Source organism: Triticum aestivum, chromosome 3A (assembly GCF_018294505.1).
Source record: "Triticum aestivum cultivar Chinese Spring chromosome 3A, IWGSC CS RefSeq v2.1, whole genome shotgun sequence".
Taxonomy (NCBI): Eukaryota; Viridiplantae; Streptophyta; class Magnoliopsida; order Poales; family Poaceae; genus Triticum; species Triticum aestivum.
The window spans coordinates 731,063,296-731,080,914 of record NC_057800.1 but is presented as its reverse complement, the minus strand read 5'-3'; the positions used below and the strand labels follow the sequence as shown (position 1 = coordinate 731,080,914).

At 43.8% G+C, this 17,619-nt stretch overlaps 1 pseudogene; it reads left to right on the top strand.

The window, feature by feature from the left end:
* The first annotated feature begins 5,732 nt into the window (after nt 1-5,732).
* On the top strand, nt 5,733-7,007 carry LOC123059526 (cationic peroxidase SPC4-like; annotated as a pseudogene).
* Nucleotides 7,008-17,619: the final 10,612 nt, after the last annotated feature.

Below are 17,619 nucleotides of genomic sequence, written 5' to 3'. Positions count from 1 at the left end.
TGTTTGTGCCAAGTAGAACCTTTGGGAAGACTTGGGGAAAGTCTTGTTGATCATGCTGTAAAAAACAGAAACTTTAGCGCTCACGAGAATTGCTGCCATATTTATTTGGAAAGTGCTATATAGTTAATTCTTTTTGAAGATGATTAATAGATAAATTACTCAGGTCCAGAAATTTATTTGAGAATTTTATGAGTTCCAGAAGTATACGTTTGATCCAGATTACTACAGACTGTTCTGTTTTTGACAGATTCTGTTTTCGATGTGTTGTTTGCTTATTTTGATGAATCTATGGCTAGTAAAATAGTTTATAAACCATAGAGAAGTTGGAATACAGTAGGTTTAACACCAATATAAATAAAGAATGAGTTCATTACAGTACCTTGAAGTGGTGATTTATTTTCTTATACTAACGGAGCTTACGAGTTTTCTGTTAAGTTTTGTGTTGTGAAGTTTTCAAGTTTTGGGTAAGGATTCGATGGACTATGGAATAAGGAGTGGCAAGAGCCTAAGCTTGGGGATGCCCAGGCACCCCAAGATAATTCAAGGACACCAAAAGTCAAAGCTTGGGGATGCCCCGGAAGGCATCCCCTCTTTCGTCACTTCCATCGGTAACTTTACTTGGAGCTATATTTTTATTCACCACATGATATGTGTTTTGCTTGGAGCGTCAATTTATTTTGTTAGGATTTTCTTGCTGTTATTTAGAACAATGTTTTGCATCTTTTATTTCAATAAAAGTGGCATTGATAGCCTTTACTATGCCTATGTTACAAGTATACATGTTGCTGTTTGAAAACAGAAAGTTTACCGCTGTTGCAATAATTCCCTAGAAAAGTCACAATGTGATAAAATGTTGAAACCTTTTGGATATTAAGCTCTGATAAATTTACTACAGTGGGAATTTTCTTTCATAATTTTTGGAGCTAGGGAAGTATGGATGTTGCAGCATTCTTTACAGACTATCCTGTTTAGGCAGATTGCTGTTATGTTTGCATTGTTTGCATATGTTTGCTTCTTTAATGATTCTATTTGAGGATAGGACTATTAAATATGCAGAGGCATTTAGTATGCAATGTTGAATAATAATTTTAGTGATTTGCTACAGTAGAGTATGATAAGGTTTTGGCAATGGTTTATACTAACTTATCTCACGAGTCCTTGTTGAGTTTTGTGTGGATGAAGCTTTTGAGATTTAGGGAGACCGTGATATGAGAGGAATTAAGGAGACACAAAAGCTCAAGCTTGGGGATGCCCAAGGCACCCCAAGATAATATTTCAAGAAGTCTCAAGCATCTAAGCTTGGGGATGCCCCGGTTGGCATCCCACCTTTCTTCTTCAACAACTATCGGTTAGTATCGGTTGATCCTAAGTTTTTGCTTCTTCACATGATGTTTGCTATTCTTAGATGTCATTTTATTTTGTTTTGCTTGCTGTTTGAATAAAATACCAAGATCTGAAATTATTAAATGTTAGAGAGTCTTCACATAGTTGCATAATTGTTCGACTACTCATTGATCTTCACTTATATCTTTCGGAGTAGTTTGTCATTTGCTCTAGTGCTTCACTTATATCCTTTTAGAGCATGGTGGTAGTTTTATTTTATAGAAATAGATGAACTCTCATGCTTCACTTATATTATTTTGAGAGTCTTAAATAGCATGGTAATGTGCTTAAAATCCTAATATGCTAGGTATTCAAGAATAATAAAATTCTCTTATGAGTGTGTTGAATACTATGAGAAGTTTGATACTTGATAATTGTTTTGAGATATGGAGATGGTGATATTAGAGTCATGCTAGTTGAGTGGTTATGAATTTGAGAAATACTTGTGTTGAAGTTTGTGATTCCCGTAGCATGCACGTATGGTGAACCGTTATGTGACGAAGTCGGAGCATGATTTATTTATTGATTGTCTTCCTTATGAGTGGCGGTCGGGGACGAGCGATGGTCTTTTCCTACCAATCTATCCCCCTAGGAGCATGCGCGTAATACTTTACTTTGATAACTTCTAGATTTTTGCAATAAGTATGTGAGTTCTTTATGACTAATGTTGAGTCCATGGATTATACGCACTCTCACCCTTCCACCCTTGCTAGCCTCTCTAGTACCGCGCACCTTTCGCCGGTACCATAAACCCACCATATACCTTCCTCAAAACAGCCACCATACCTACCTATTATGGCATTTCCATAGCCATTCCGAGATATATTGCCATGCAACTTTCCACCATCTAGTTCATCATGACACATTCATCATTGTCATATTGCTTAGCATGATCATGTAGTTGACATAGTATTTGTGGCAAAGCCACCGTTCATAATTCTTTCATACATGTCACTCTTGATTCATTGCATATCCCGGTACACCGCCGGAGGCATTCATATAGATTCATCTTTGTTCTAGTATCGAGTTGTATCATTGAGTTGTAAATAAATAGAAGTGTGATGATCATCATTCAATAGAGCATTGTCCCAAAAAAAGGCCAAATTAAAAATTTAAAAAATATAAAAGGGACAATGCTACTATTCTTTTACCACACTTGTGCTTCAAAGTAGCACCATGATCTTCATGATAGAGTCTCCTATGTTGTCACTTTTATATACTAGTGGGAATCTTTCATTATAGAACTTGGCTTGTATATTCCAATGATGGGCTTCCTCAAAATGCCCTAGGTCTTCGTGAGCAAGCGAGTTGGATGCACACCCACTAGTTTCTTTTGTTGAGCTTTCATATACTTATAGCTCTAGTGCATCCGTTGCATGGCAATCCCTACTCACTCACATTGATATCTATTGATGGGCATCTCCATAGCCCGTTGATACGCCTAGTTGATGTGAGAATATCTTCTCCCTCTTTGTCTTCTCCACAACCACCATTCTATTCCACCTATAGTGCTATATCCATGGCTCACGCTCATGTATTGCGTGAAGATTGAAAAAGTTTGAGTACATCAAAAGTATGAAACAATTGCTTGGCTTGTCATCGGGGTTGTGCATGATTTGAATATTTTGTGTGGTGAAGATGGAGCATAGCCATACTATATGATTTTGTAGGGATAGCTTTCTTTGGCCATGTTATTTTGAGAAGACATAATTGCTTTGTTAGTATGCTTAAAGTATTATTATTTTTATGTCAATATCAACTTTTGTCTTGAATCTTATGGATCTGAATATTCATGCCACAATTAAGAAGAATTACATTGAAATTATGCCAACTAGCATTCCACATCAAAAATTATCTTTTTATCATTTACCTACTCGAGGACGAGCAGGAATTAAGCTTGGGGATGCTTGATACGTCTCCAACGTATCTATAATTTTTGATTGCTCCATGCTATATTATCTACTGTTTTGGGCAATATTGGGATTTATTATCCACTTTTATGGGACTAATCTATTAACCGGAGGCCCAGCTCAGATTTGTTGTTTTATACCTATTTCAGTGTTTTGAAGAAAAGGAATATCAGACGGAGTCGAAACGGAACGAAATCAACTAGAGAAGTTATTTTTGGAACGAAAGCCACCCGATGGACTTGGACCACACGTCAAGGAAGTAAGGAGGAGCTCACGAGGGTAGGGCCCCCCCCTAGGGCGCGCCCCCCTGTCTCGTGGGGCCCTCGTGGCTCCCCTAACGTACCTCCTGCACCCATATATACCTACGTGACCTAAAACTTCCAGAACGCAACATAGATCGGGAGTTCCACCGGTGGCCATCTTCATCATCCCGGTGCTCTCCATGACGAGGAGCGAGTAGTTCTCCCTCGGGGCTGAGGGTATGTACCAGTAGCTATGTGTTTGATCTCTCTCTCTCTCTCTCTCTCTCTCTCGTGTTCTTGAGATGATACGATCTTGATGTATCGCGAGCTTTGCTATTATATTTGGATCCTATGATGTTTCTTCCCCCCTCTTCTCTCTTGTAATGAATTGAGTTTCCCTTTGGAGTTATCTTATCGGATTGAGTCTTTAAAGCTTTGAGAACACTTGATGTATGTCTTGTCGTGGATATCTGTGGTGATAATGGGATACCACGTGCCACTTGATGTATGTTAAGGTGATCAACTTGCGGGTTTCGTGACATTCGGAACCTATGCATAGGGGTTGGCACACGTTTTCGTCGTGATTCTCTAGTAGAAACTTTGGGGCACTCTTTGAGGTTCTATGTGTTGGTTGAATAGATGAATCTGAGATTGTGTGATGCATATCGTATAATCATACCCACGGATACTTGAGGTGACATTGGAGTATCTAGGTGACATTAGGGTTTTGGTTGATTTGTATCTTAAGGTGTTATTCTAGTACGAACTCTAGGGCTGTTTGTGACACTTATAGGAATAGCCCAACGGATTGATTGGAAAGAATAACTTTGAGGTGGTTTCGTACCCTACCATAATCTCTTCGTTCGTTCTCCGCTATTAGTTATTTTGGAGTGACTCTTTGTTGCATGTTGAGGGATAGTTTTATGATTCAATTATGATATTATTGTTGAGGGAACTTACACTAGCGAAAGTATGAACCCTAGGCCTTGTTTCTAGCATTGCAATACCGTTTACGCTCACTTTTATCATTAGTTACCTTGCTGTTTTTATATTTTCAGATTATAAAAACCTATATCTACTATCCATATACCACTTGTATCACCATCTCTTCGCCGAACTAGTGCACCTATACAAATTACCATTGTATTGGGTGTGTTGGGGACACAAGAGACTCTTTGTTATTTGGTTGCAGGGTTGCTTGAGAGAGACCATCTTCATCCTACGCCTCCTACGGATTGATAAACCTTAGGTCATCCACTTGAGGGAAATTTGCTACTGTCCTACAAACCTCTGCACTTGGAGGCCCAACAACGTCTACAAGAAGAAGGTTGTGTATTAGACATCAGCACCCACCTGCCACCGGGGACGCTCGCTCCGCTGCTGCCCGCACCAAGTTGGATTTGTGCCTCCTCGTCCCGTCGCTGGAACCAGTGGAAGGGGGTCCGATGCTCTGTGCATGGTGAGGATGTGGACTTGGGTGCGAGGGAAGAAGACACTACAAGTGAAGAACTACAATGCCACATATAACTAAATCCAGTGACTAGTAGGAAGTAGTCAGTAAAAAAAAGAAATTTAAACAAAAAGCCCAGTGCTAATGTATAGCACGTGCCAACCCGGGGATGCAATTGCGCTATTTTTTTTAAACATACTTAAAAAAATGAATTTGAACAAAAAGCCCAGTGCTAATGTATAGCACGTGCCAACTCGGGGGATGCAATTGCGCTATTTTCTTACGACTGTGCCCTCATAGGGGATCTTTTCACTGCATTTGTTTTGGTCCGTGCGCACTTATCGGTGCTGAGTCACGGATGGGCTCGGAGGCCATCTTTTCATCCGTGTGCACTTTTGGTGCTGGGTCACAGGTTGGGCTCGGCGGCCTCTTTTATTTGTGCACTTTGGCATCTTTCGCAGCTGACAGCCGTGCATGATCCCCGTGTTGGCGATAAAATGGACAGAATTCAGCCTAATAAACTAGTCGGCCTTTAATTAAACTCCCGATATGGTACTAATTAGTCTGCGCAGCGATTTGCCCGGTGGAATATTCCCGCACCGGGCCACCCGACTGGGCCCGTTCCCCTTCCCTCTCGTCTGCCCCCTGTGGAGCGCCCACCCAAGCTGCTCGATTTCCCCTAAAAAAAACCAAGCTGATCGAGGACAGAGACTCGCATCGTCCCTGAGCTCCTGCTACTCATGGCGGATATAGCACATCTGCGTTGTCTACCTACGTACGTGTCAAACACAAGAGGAGACTCGTTTGTATAAAACCAAGGCAGGTTTGTGCGTGAGTCCGTGACACACGCGCGCGCGGAGAGATGGTTTGTGCTAGGACGGCCAGTGCTCCTCTGCTCGCTGCAGCACTAGTAGCGGCGCTGGCAGTGGCCTGCTCGCTGGTGTCTGGGGCTTATGCGGCGGCAGAGCAGGAGGCCGCCGGCGCCGGCGGGAACGACTTGAGGTTGAGGCAGCCTCCGATCACGCGCGGCCTGTCCTTCGACTTCTACAAGCGGAGCTGCCCCATGGCCGAGTCCATCGTGCGCCACTTCGTCCGGGACGCCGTCCGCAAGGACGTCGGCCTCGCCGCCGGCCTCCTCCGCCTCCACTTCCACGACTGCTTCGTCCAGGTGCTTACCTTGCCTTCTCTTGCCTGTGTTGATTGCCTCCCATCAATCCAGTATTTGGCTCATGCATCCATGGGTGCGGCCGTGCCCGCGTCATGCATGCATGCAGGGCTGCGACGGGGCCGGGGGAGCAGCGGGCGCCGCCCAACCTCACGCTCCGCCCCTCCGCCTTCAAGGCCATCAACGACATCCGGGATCGGCTGGAGCGCGAGTGCCGCGGCGCCGTCGTCTCCTGCTCCGACATCCTGACGCTCGCCGCGCGCGACTCCGTGGTCGCCATCGGCGGGCCCGAGTACCGCGTGCCGCTCGGCCGGCACGACAGCCCGCGGTTCGCCACGCCGCAGGACGTGCTGTCCGGCCTCCCCGCGCCACCTCCGCCGTGCCGTCCCTCCTGGACGTCTTCCACAACCACAGCCTCCACCTCGACGCCACCGACCTCGTCGCGCTCTCCGGCGGGCACACCGTGGGGCTCGGGCACTGCGCCTCCTTCGAGGGCCGCCTCTTCCCGCGCCCCGACCTCCTCCGCAGGCTGAGGCGAACGTGCCCGGCCAAGGGCACCGACGCGCGCACCGTGCTGGACGTGCACACGCCCGACGTGTTCGACAACAAATACTACGTCAACCTGGTGAACCTGGAGGGGCTCTTCGTGTCCTGCCAGGACCTCTTCACCATCGTGGAGCGCTTGGCGCGCAGCCAGCGCTACTTCTTCAGCCAGTTAGGCGCGTCCATCACTACAGGAAAATCTCGGTTTCCCGTGTGTTAGCCTATGAGCCGCGTGTGTTTTTTCGGGCACCCGGCTTATGCTCCTCTAAGCCGAGTCCCGAGAAAAAAACACCCGGTAAATACGAGGAACTCGGCTTATGGTCATCTATAAGCCGAGTTTCGCAAAAAAGCTCACGGCTTATATGAAACACACGGTATCTACGGGAAACGGCACCCGGCTTACAGCACACACTCGGCAAAGACATCTGCCACGTGTCTGCAACGACAGTGGTTGACGGTGCCGTCAAGGAGCAGCCTATAAGCCATGTGTCCGAAGCAGGCACTCGGCTTATAGGACATATAAGCCGTGTGCCCGAAGCAGGCACTCGGCTTATAGGACATATAAGCCGTGTGCCTGATCAAAGCACTAGGCTTACATTTTTGCGGATTTTTTGCAACGCATAACATTTGTGCGAAATTAGTTTAAGATGGTTTTAATTGCATTTACATTTACTACTTAATTAGTATTATTATTCTAACATATTTTCTATCGACTAGTTTTCATGGTCTTATTTGTGAAATTCTTAATTTAACGCCACTTTAATATTTTTATGACTCTTTCGACACCCTAGCGTACCCGCCACCACACTTCTAGACGTCTAAGAGGCCCCAATGCAAGATTTGGCGACATGGCTAGCCCCCGGAAGCCGCCGGTCACAATCGTAGACACGTGAAGATCAATCCGCATAGAGAGAACTGTTCAGATACTTCTACATACCAAAAATTATGAAAAATTACCGTCCGTCTATATCACATGTGCCCACGCCGTGTAAGAAAATCATGATTTTATCGCGTTCCGAGTGTTCAGTAATATTCACGCCGCACCGTTACCGCAGAACGTTTACTATACCGTGTCATCGCTGTCTGTGAGGGGGGCCACACCCGGAACCGTGTGCTGCCTCCTCAGACGGGACACCACCACACCTTAAGGCATGCATGAGGGCCCCGCACAATGATCCGGTGGCATTGCTACCCCCAAGGCCCCCGTCCCGCCAAACCCTAGAGCGGTGGACCAGGAGATCTAACCCTTTGACTTTCGTCGGACGGGCTTTGACAATGGACCTCTCCACCCGGTTGTGGTAGGTCAGCCCATAGGAACACTTAGGAACAAGGTCCGGGCCAAACTCATCGCAAGATTCCCTCTGTGTCGTCCCGACATGGCCGTTACCCCCTTCTAGGTGCCGGCGATGGCGCCGTCCGTGAAGGGGGTCACACTCCGAAGACGCGTGCCTCGTGTTGGCACCCGCCACCACACTTCTAGACATGTAAGAGGCCCCGACGGAAGATTTGGTGGCTTGGCTAGCCCCCGAAGGCCGCTGGACACAATCGTAGACACGCAAGAGCAAATCCGCGTAGAGGGAAGTGTTCAGATACTTCTGCATCACCAAAATTTATGAAAAATTACCATCCGTCATATATCACATGTGCCCACGCCGTGTAAGAAAATCATGATTTTATCGCGCTCCGAGTATTCAATAAATATTCACGCCGCACCGCTACCGCAGAACGTTTACTATACCGTGCCATCGTTGTTCGTGAGGGGGGCCACACCCAGAGCCGCGTTCTACCTCTTCAAACATACCACCACACTTAAGGCATGCATGAGGGCCTGCGTGACGCTCCAGTGGCATTGCTACCCCCAAGGCCCCCGTCCTGCCAAACCCTGCAGTAGTTGACTAGGAGACCTAACCCTTTGACTTTCGTCGGACGAGCTTTGGACCAATGGACCTCTCCACCCGGTTGTGGTAGGTGAGCCCATAGGAACACTTCGGAACAAGGTCCGGGCCAAACCCATTGCAAGATTCTCTCTGTGTCGAACCGACGCGGCCGTTACCCCCCTCCAGGTGCCGGCGGCGGCACCGTCCATGAAGGGGGTCACACTCCGGAGACGCATGCCGGGTGTTGGCAACCCGCCACCAACTTCTAGACGTGCCACTACTAGAAAAAAGGCCTAACTAATGGCGCACCGGTTTTGCCTACTAATGGCGCACTATCGGTGTGCCATTACTAGCACGCTAATCAAGTCCATTTTTTTACTAATGGCGCACCATGTAGTGCGCCATTAGTATAGCCCACGGTGCGCCATTAGTATCTGGTATACTAATGGCGCACCACATAGAAGTGCGCCATTAGTATCTGGTATACTAATGGGACCACATAGACACAGGAAAAGCTAAGCTATGTGGGATTTATTGGCTCTTTTGCTTGGTACATGGTCTTGTATGGAGATGGCAGCATGTAGGTATTGTTTCGGCTGTGGCCGGATGGTAATCGAGGCGCAGGAGTCGCGGGTCCAGTACAAGGTCGACGAAAGTTGGTATTTTTGGGTTAATGCTTACATTGACAGGCTGCCCTGAATTCAAGTGTTGCAGGAATTGTTTTGTGCGATGGATATGCTTGATGGAGTAGCAGGATGCCAAGTTGATCAAGATGGACATTGTGACGGCAAGGATGCGACGTGCGTATAAGGCTTGGAGTAGTCTTGGAGCGCGCCGTGACAGGATCATGCAAACACAAGGCGTCAATCAATGCACAGATGTTGGCGGGCAGAGACGACGCAGGGTAGAGCATGGTTGCAGTCGAACATACACGGCTGGATCGGACTGGACTGTCTGACGGATCGACGGGGATGTCGGGTCAAAGCAGAAGACGGCGGTGATTTCAGCGACGACGACATAGGAGCTGATGCTGATGGTGGCGACTTCTGGGGCGTGGAAACACGTGGTGCAGGCTGGAGGGCTTGTGCGGCGGCTTCGACAGACTATTGCGCAGGTTGATTCAAGATGGTGCACATGAGAGCTTGGAGTCGACAGGGCGCGGGAGGGTGGCATGTACAACCACCATGGAGTCATGTTGAAGGTGGAGCTAGAGTCTGACGGATGACTACACTCTGAGTTGATAGAGGGGCTACATCGTAAGTTAACGGAGAGTCGAAGCCTATTTCAGCGGGGTAGCGAGAGACACGTGGTTTCAGACTGGGTACCAGTGGTCTGATGGAGACGTGATACTCGGCATCGGTCGGTGATGATCGGTGGTTCTTTGTAGTGGGGGTTGAGGTAGTGGGGGCTAGCTACTCGGGAGACTTGACCAGGACAACAGAGGCTCGACGCAGTGATAGCGGTGAGGCGTGCGGTAAGCACGGGACACAGCGACATGCCAATGCACTAATGGTGAGACATGTGGTCAGACAAAGTGTGCAGGGGGTGCTGAAGCAGTGTTGATGAGTACCGGATTCAAGTTGGTGACTGGGTCTATCGGTGCCGGAACATGGATAGGAGTTGACCATGAAGAATATAAGAAAGTGGCGGAGAGTCTGAAATTGTCAAAAGCTGAGAAAGTACATGGCCGTATATTCTATGGTGTTCGGTGCACATGGCAAAGTGCGGATGACAAGTACAGAAGGAGGCGGAGTGCTATAGCTGTGGGACATGCCAGAGACTATCCGAAAAGAAAAGGATGAGACAACTGCGAATTTGACTCAGGGTGACGATGAAATTCCTTCAAGTTTCAGACATACAGTTAAGGAGAGTGATGACGTTGAGTTCGGGTAACTCTTATATGTGGCATCTAATATGTGAGTTGTTCACTTTCACGCAAATAGTGATCAGTGTGTGATGGTGTTGGACGGATACTCCGGAAGTTGGGAGCACAAGGTAGAGTAATGAGGAACTTAAGTTTGCTCGAGCGTTGACTGCTAAGAAGACGAGAAGGGACTACAATTGCAAGTGGAGTCACATGGAGTCTGGGAGTAGCAGCGGTGCTCATGGCGTATCTCAAGTCCAATGTACATGAAGGTTCGACGCACGGACGAATTCAAGGTGGTGGAGAATATTCGCCAAGGTGGAGTTTGTTAGAGTTGTGTCGAATATTATTGTACAAGGTAGGTTACAGTTGGACTTGGTTTTGGACTGTGTGTAGACAGGGTAGGAGTTGTGTCCTAATAGGACACTTGTATCCTAGGCCTCTCATATATATCGGGGGTAGACACACGATGTAACCTATGCCAACATAATAGCACGGGCACACGGGGGAGCGGGCGGCGTGTGCCGGCGCCCGGGCGACCGTAGTGCGGTATTGTAGCGGTGTCATGGGGAGGAGCGCCCGTAGTCGTGCCCCGGGATGTAGCCATGATGATGAACCTTGTTAACAAATCTCGGTGTTGTGCTTGTGTGATTGCTTGGTCCTCGGTAGATCAACAGAGTGCCTAGGATTTATTCTAACAGTTATGATTACAAGTTATGATCGATGCTAGCAAATCTTGCACAACCGTGCAAATTTCAATTAGTTGATAGCTTGATATGCATCCTATATATCTAAGATATTTATCCCAACTATCTTATTTATCTTGATATGTGGCCTATCCACTACATACCTAAGGGCATTTCTAACCGATCCATTATAACCGGTTAGATGAGTAAAAATTTGGTTTTAGTCCTCTAACCGGGACCAAGCTGATCCCTTATCCGTCATAAGGGAGTAAAAATTTTCCTCCGGCTTTCTCCTAAATATACTCCACCGCTCGGCGACTGGGTAAAATACGCATCTCTCCTCCATTGGCTCCACCTCCACTCCCGCGCCGCATCTGTGTCAGCGCCGCCCCTCCCACACCCCATGAGCACCTGATACGTCTCCAACGTATCTATAATTTTTGATTGCTCCATGCTATATTATCTACTGTTTTGGGGCAATATTGGGCTTTATTATCCACTTTTATATTATTTTTGGGACTAACCTATTAACCGGAGGCCCAGCCCAGATTTGCTGTTTTATGCCTATTTCAGTGTTTTGAAGAAAAGGAATATCAGACGGAGTCGAAACGGAACGAAATCAACTAGAGAAATTATTTTTGGAACGAAAGCCACCCGATGGACTTGGACCCCACATCAAAGAAGGAAGGAGGAGCTCACGAGGGTAGGGGGCGCCCCCCTAGGGCGCGCCCCCTATCTCGTGGGGCCCTCGTGGCTCCCCTGATGTACCTCCTGCACCCATATATACCTACATGACCTAAAACTTCCAGAACGCAACATAGACCAAGAGTTCCGCCGCCATAAGCCTCCGTAGCCACCAAAAACCAATTGGGACCCTGTTCCGGCACCCTACCGGAGGGGGGGAACCCTCACCGGTGGCCATCTTCATCATCCCGGTGCTCTCCATGACGAGGAGGGAGTAGTTCTCCCTCGGGGCTGAGGGTATGTACCAGTAGCTATGTGTTTGATCTCTCTCTCATGTTCTTGAGATGATACGATCTTGATGTATCACGAGCTTTGCTATTATATTTGGATCCTATGATGTTTCTTCCCCCTCTTCTCTCTTGTAATGAATTGAGTTTCCCCTTTGGAGTTATCTTATCGGATTGAGTCTTTAAAGATTTGAGAACACTTGATGTATGTATTGCCGTGGATATCTGTGGTGACAATGGGATACCACGTGCCACTTGATGTATGTTAAGGTGATCAACTTGCGGGTTTCGTGACATTGGGGACCTATGCATAGGGGTTGGCACACGTTTTCGTCGTGATTCTCCGGTAGAAACTTTGGGGCACTCTTTGAGGTTCTATGTGTTGGTTGAATAGATGAATCTGAGATTGTGTGATGCATATCGTATAATCATACCGACGGATACTTGAGGTGACATTGGAGTATTTAGGTGACATTAGGGTTTTGGTTGATTTGTATCTTAAGGTGTTATTCTAGTACGAACTCTAGGGCTGTTTGTGACACTTATAGGAATAGCCCAACGGATTGATTGGAAAAAATAACTTTGAGGTGGTTTCGTACCCTACCATAATCTCTTCGTTCGTTCTCCGCTATTAGTGACTTTGGAGTGACTCTTTGTTGCATGTTGAGGGATAGTTTTATGATCCAATTATGATATTATTGTTGAGGGAACTTACACTAGCGAAAGTATGAACCCTAGGCCTTGTTTCCAAGCATTGCAATACCGTTTACGCTCACTTTTATCATTAGTTACCTTGCTGTTTTTATATTTTCAGATTACAAAAACCTATATCTACTATCCATATACCACTTGTATCACCATCTCTTCGCCGAACTAGTGCACCTATACAAATTACCATTGTATTGGGTGTGTTAGGGACACAAGAGACTCTTTGTTATTTGGTTGCAGGGTTGCTTGAGAGAGACCATCTTCATCCTATGCCTCCTACGGATTTATAAACCTTATGTCATCCACTTGAGGGAAATTTGCTACTGTCCTACAAACCTCTGCACTTGGAGGCCCAACAACGTCTACAAGAAGAAGGTTGTGTAGTAGACATCAAGCTCTTTTCTGGCGCTGTTGCCGGGGAGGTTAGCACTTGAAGGTATACTTTAGATCTTGCAATCGAGTCTTTTAGTTTCTTGTTTTATCACTAGTTTAGTTTATAAAAGAAAACTACAAAAAAATGGAATTGAGTTTGTCTCATACGCTTCACCTTTTTAATATCTTTCGTGAGTATGATGGAAAGGATAATTGTGCTCAAGTGCTAGAAGAAGAAATCTATAAAATGTTTGGCACTAAATATTTGAATGATGAGCATGATTGCAATGTTGTTAGTACGAATTCTTTGAATATCCATAATACTAATGATGATTGCACTAGTTATGATGAAAATGCCTCCTATAAACATGTCAATTTTTATGGAGTAGACTGGGTTTGCAAGTACACACCAAATAGGGAAGATAGATATTGCAAGAGGCATAAGTACTTAGAAACCAAATCTTTGCAAGAAAGCCTAGATGAGTGTGCTGCAAGATTCAATATTTTTCGTGCCCCTTGTGAACTTTGCAATGAACATGGTCATTTAAATCTCCAATGCTATTTTTTCATGATCAAGTCGTGTCCAAACATTGTGATAATTTGATTACCCTTGAGAATCATAAAGATCTTAGCCTTCTTTTGGGTTATGAAGAAATGAAACGTATAACTGAGGGTATTCCAAAGTTTAATCTTGATAGAGTTCTTGATTTTGATATATAGAAAATTTATATGTATTGTGCGGTGAATTGTATTGATAATCCTTATATTGCCAACTAAATAAAGAAAAGAAAACAATTAGAAGATGAAGCGAATACTAATGAAAGGGAAGAGACTTCCCAATATCCTCCTATTATTTCTTATGATGAATCAGGCAATGAGGAGGAGCCTCCTATTCAACCAATCTCATTAATAAGGAGCTCCAAAAAGAGGATTGAACCCACACATGATGTGGTGAAGAAGAAGAAAAGAAAAAGGAAGAGAGGTAAAAATGTATCTCTCCCAAATAAAGTTGCTCCTATTACTATTGTGCCTCATGAAAATATAATTGTGGAAGATAATGATACTTCTTATGATCTTGAAAATCTTTTTGGCACTTGCTTGGAAGAATATAATAATTGCTCTACTATTGGTGCTATCCATGCTATTAATGATGAGACTGATTATGCTTATGATACGAAAAGGCCCAAGCTTGGGGAAGATATGTTTGATGAGGATGACATATTTGAGAATATATTTGCTACAATTAATGCTTGTCCCAAGCTTGGGGATGCTATGCTTAATGATGATATTTTTAGCCTTCCATGTTTAGATATGCAAAGTGATTATGATGAGAACAAAGTTGCTACTTATGATGATTATTGTGATGAAACTTATGCTATAAAAAGTAGTGATGATTATATTTATAAAACTTGTCATGATTATGATTACCCCTTCTCTGAACATTACTCTTTTAATATGGAAACAATTTATAGTATTCGAGTTTCCTATGATACTCCCACTATTCTGAATGAGAAGAATTTTGCTTATGTGGAGAGTAGTAAATTTTCTATACTTGTAGATCATGAAAAGAATGCTTTAGGTGCTGGTTATATTGTTAAATTCATTCATGATGCTACTGAAAATTATTATGAGGGAGGAACATATGCTTGTAGGAATTGCAATAATATCAAGTTTCCTCTCTATGCGCTTAAAGTTTTGAAGTTATGCTTGTTTTACCTTCCTATGCAAGTTGATTCTTGTTCCCACAAGTTGTTTGCTCACAAAATCCCTATGCATAGGAAGAACGTTAGACTTAAATGTGATAGTCATATTCTTCATGATGCTCTCTTTATATTTCAATTCTTATCTTTTATGTGAGCATCATTGACATCATCATGCCTAGCTAGGGGCGTTAAACGATAGCGCTTGTTGGGAGGCAACCCAATTTTATTTTTGTTCCTTGCTTTTTGTTCCTGTTTAGTAATAAATAATTCATCTAGCCTCTGTTTAGATGTGGTTTTATGTGTTTGATTAGTGTTGGTGCCAAGTAGAACCTTTGGGAAGACTTGGGGAAAGTCTTGTTGATCATGCTGTAAAAAACAGAAACTTTAGCGCTCACAAGAATTGTTGCCATTTTTATTTGGAGAGTTATATTTAGTTAATTCTTTTTGAAGATGATTAATAGATAAATTACTCAGGTCCAGAAATTTATTTGAGAATTTTATGAGTTCCAGAAGTATGCGTTTGATCCAGATTACTACAGACTGTTCTGTTTTTGACAGATTCTGTTTTCGATGTGTTGTTTGCTTATTTTGATGAATCTATGGCTAGTAAAATAGTTTATAAACCATAGAGAAGTTGGAATACAGTAGGTTTAACACCAATATAAATAAAGAATGAGTTCATTACAGTACCTTGAAGTGGTGATTTATTTTCTTATACTAACGGAGCTTACGAGTTTTCTGTTAAGTTTTGTGTTGTGAAGTTTTCAAGTTTTGGGTAAAGATTCGATGGACTATGGAACAAGGAGTGGCAAGAGCCTAAGCTTGGGGATGCCCGTGGCACCCCCAAGATAATCCAAGGACACCAAAAAGTCAAAGCTTGGGGATGCACCGGAAGGCATCCCCTCTTTCGTCCACTTCCATCGGTAATTTACTTGGAGCTATATTTTTATTCACCAACATGATATGTGTTTTGCTTGGAGCGTCAATTTATTTTGTTAGGATTTTCTTGCTGTTATTTAGAACAATGTTTTGCATATTTTATTTCAATAAAAGTGGCATTGATAGCCTCTACTATGCCTATGTTACAAGTATACATGTTGCTGTTTAAAAACAGAAAGTTTACCGCTGTTGCAATAATTCCCTAGAAAAGTCACAATGTGATAAAATGTTGAAACCTTTTGGATATTAAGCTCTGATAAATTTACTACAGTGGGAATTTTCTTTCATAATTTTTGGAGCTAGGGAAGTATGGATGTTGCAGCATTCTTTACAGACTATCCTGTTTAGGCAGATTGCTGTTATGTTTGCATTGTTTGCATATGTTTGCTTCTTTAATGATTCTATTTGAGGATAGGACTATTAAATATGCAGAGGCATTTAGTATGCAATGTTGAATAATAATTTTAGTGATTTGCTACAGTAGAGTATGATAAGGTTTTGGCAATGGTTTATACTAACTTATCTCACGAGTCCTTGTTGAGTTTTGTGTGGATGAAGCTTTTGGGATTTAGGGAGACCGTGATATGAGAGGAATTAAGGAGAAACAAAAGCTCAAGCTTGGGGATGCCCAAGGCACCCCAAGATAATATTTCAAGAAGTCTCAAGCATCTAAGCTTGGGGATGCCCCGGTTGGCATCCCACCTTTCTTCTTCAACAACTATCGGTTAGTATCGGTTGATCCTAAGTTTTTGCTTCTTCACATGATGTTTGCTATTATTAGATGTCATGTTATTTAGTTTTGCTTGCTGTTTGAATAAAATACCAAGATCTGAAATTATTAAATGTTAGAGAGTCTTCACATAGTTGCATAATTGTTCGACTACTCATTGATCTTCACTTATATCTTTCGGAGTAGTTTGTCATTTGCTCTAGTGCTTCACTTATATCCTTTTAGAGCATGGTGGTAGTTTTATTTTATAGAAATAGATGAACTCTCATGCTTCACTTATATTATTTTGAGAGTCTTAAATAGCATGGTAATGTGCTTAAAAATCCTAATATGCTAGGTATTCAAGAATAATAAAATTCTCTTATGAGTGTGTTGAATACTATGAGAAGTTTGATACTTGATAATTGTTTTGAGATATGGAGATGGTGATATTAGAGTCATGCTAGTTGAGTGGTTATGAATTTGAGAAATACTTGTGTTGAAGTTTGTGATTCCCGTAGCATGCACGTATGGTGAACCGTTATGTGACGAAGTCGGAGCATGATTTATTTATTGATTGTCTTCCTTATGAGTGGCGGTCGGGGACGAGCGATGGTCTTTTCCTACCAATCTATCCCCCTAGGAGCATGCGCGTAATACTTTACTTTGATAACTTCTAGATTTTTGCAATAAGTATGTGAGTTCTTTATGACTAATGTTGAGTCCATGGATTATACGCACTCTCACCCTTCCACCCTTGCTAGCCTCTCTAGTACCGCGCACCTTTCGCCGGTACCATAAACCCACCATATACCTTCCTCAAAACAGCCACCATACCTACCTATTATGGCATTTCCATAGCCATTCCGAGATATATTGCCATGCAACTTTCCACCATCTAGTTCATCATGACACATTCATCATTGTCATATTGCTTAGCATGATCATGTAGTTGACATAGTATTTGTGGCAAAGCCACCGTTCATAATTCTTTCATACATGTCACTCTTGATTCATTGCATATCCCGGTACACCGCCGGAGGCATTCATATAGATTCATCTTTGTTCTAGTATCGAGTTGTATCATTGAGTTGTAA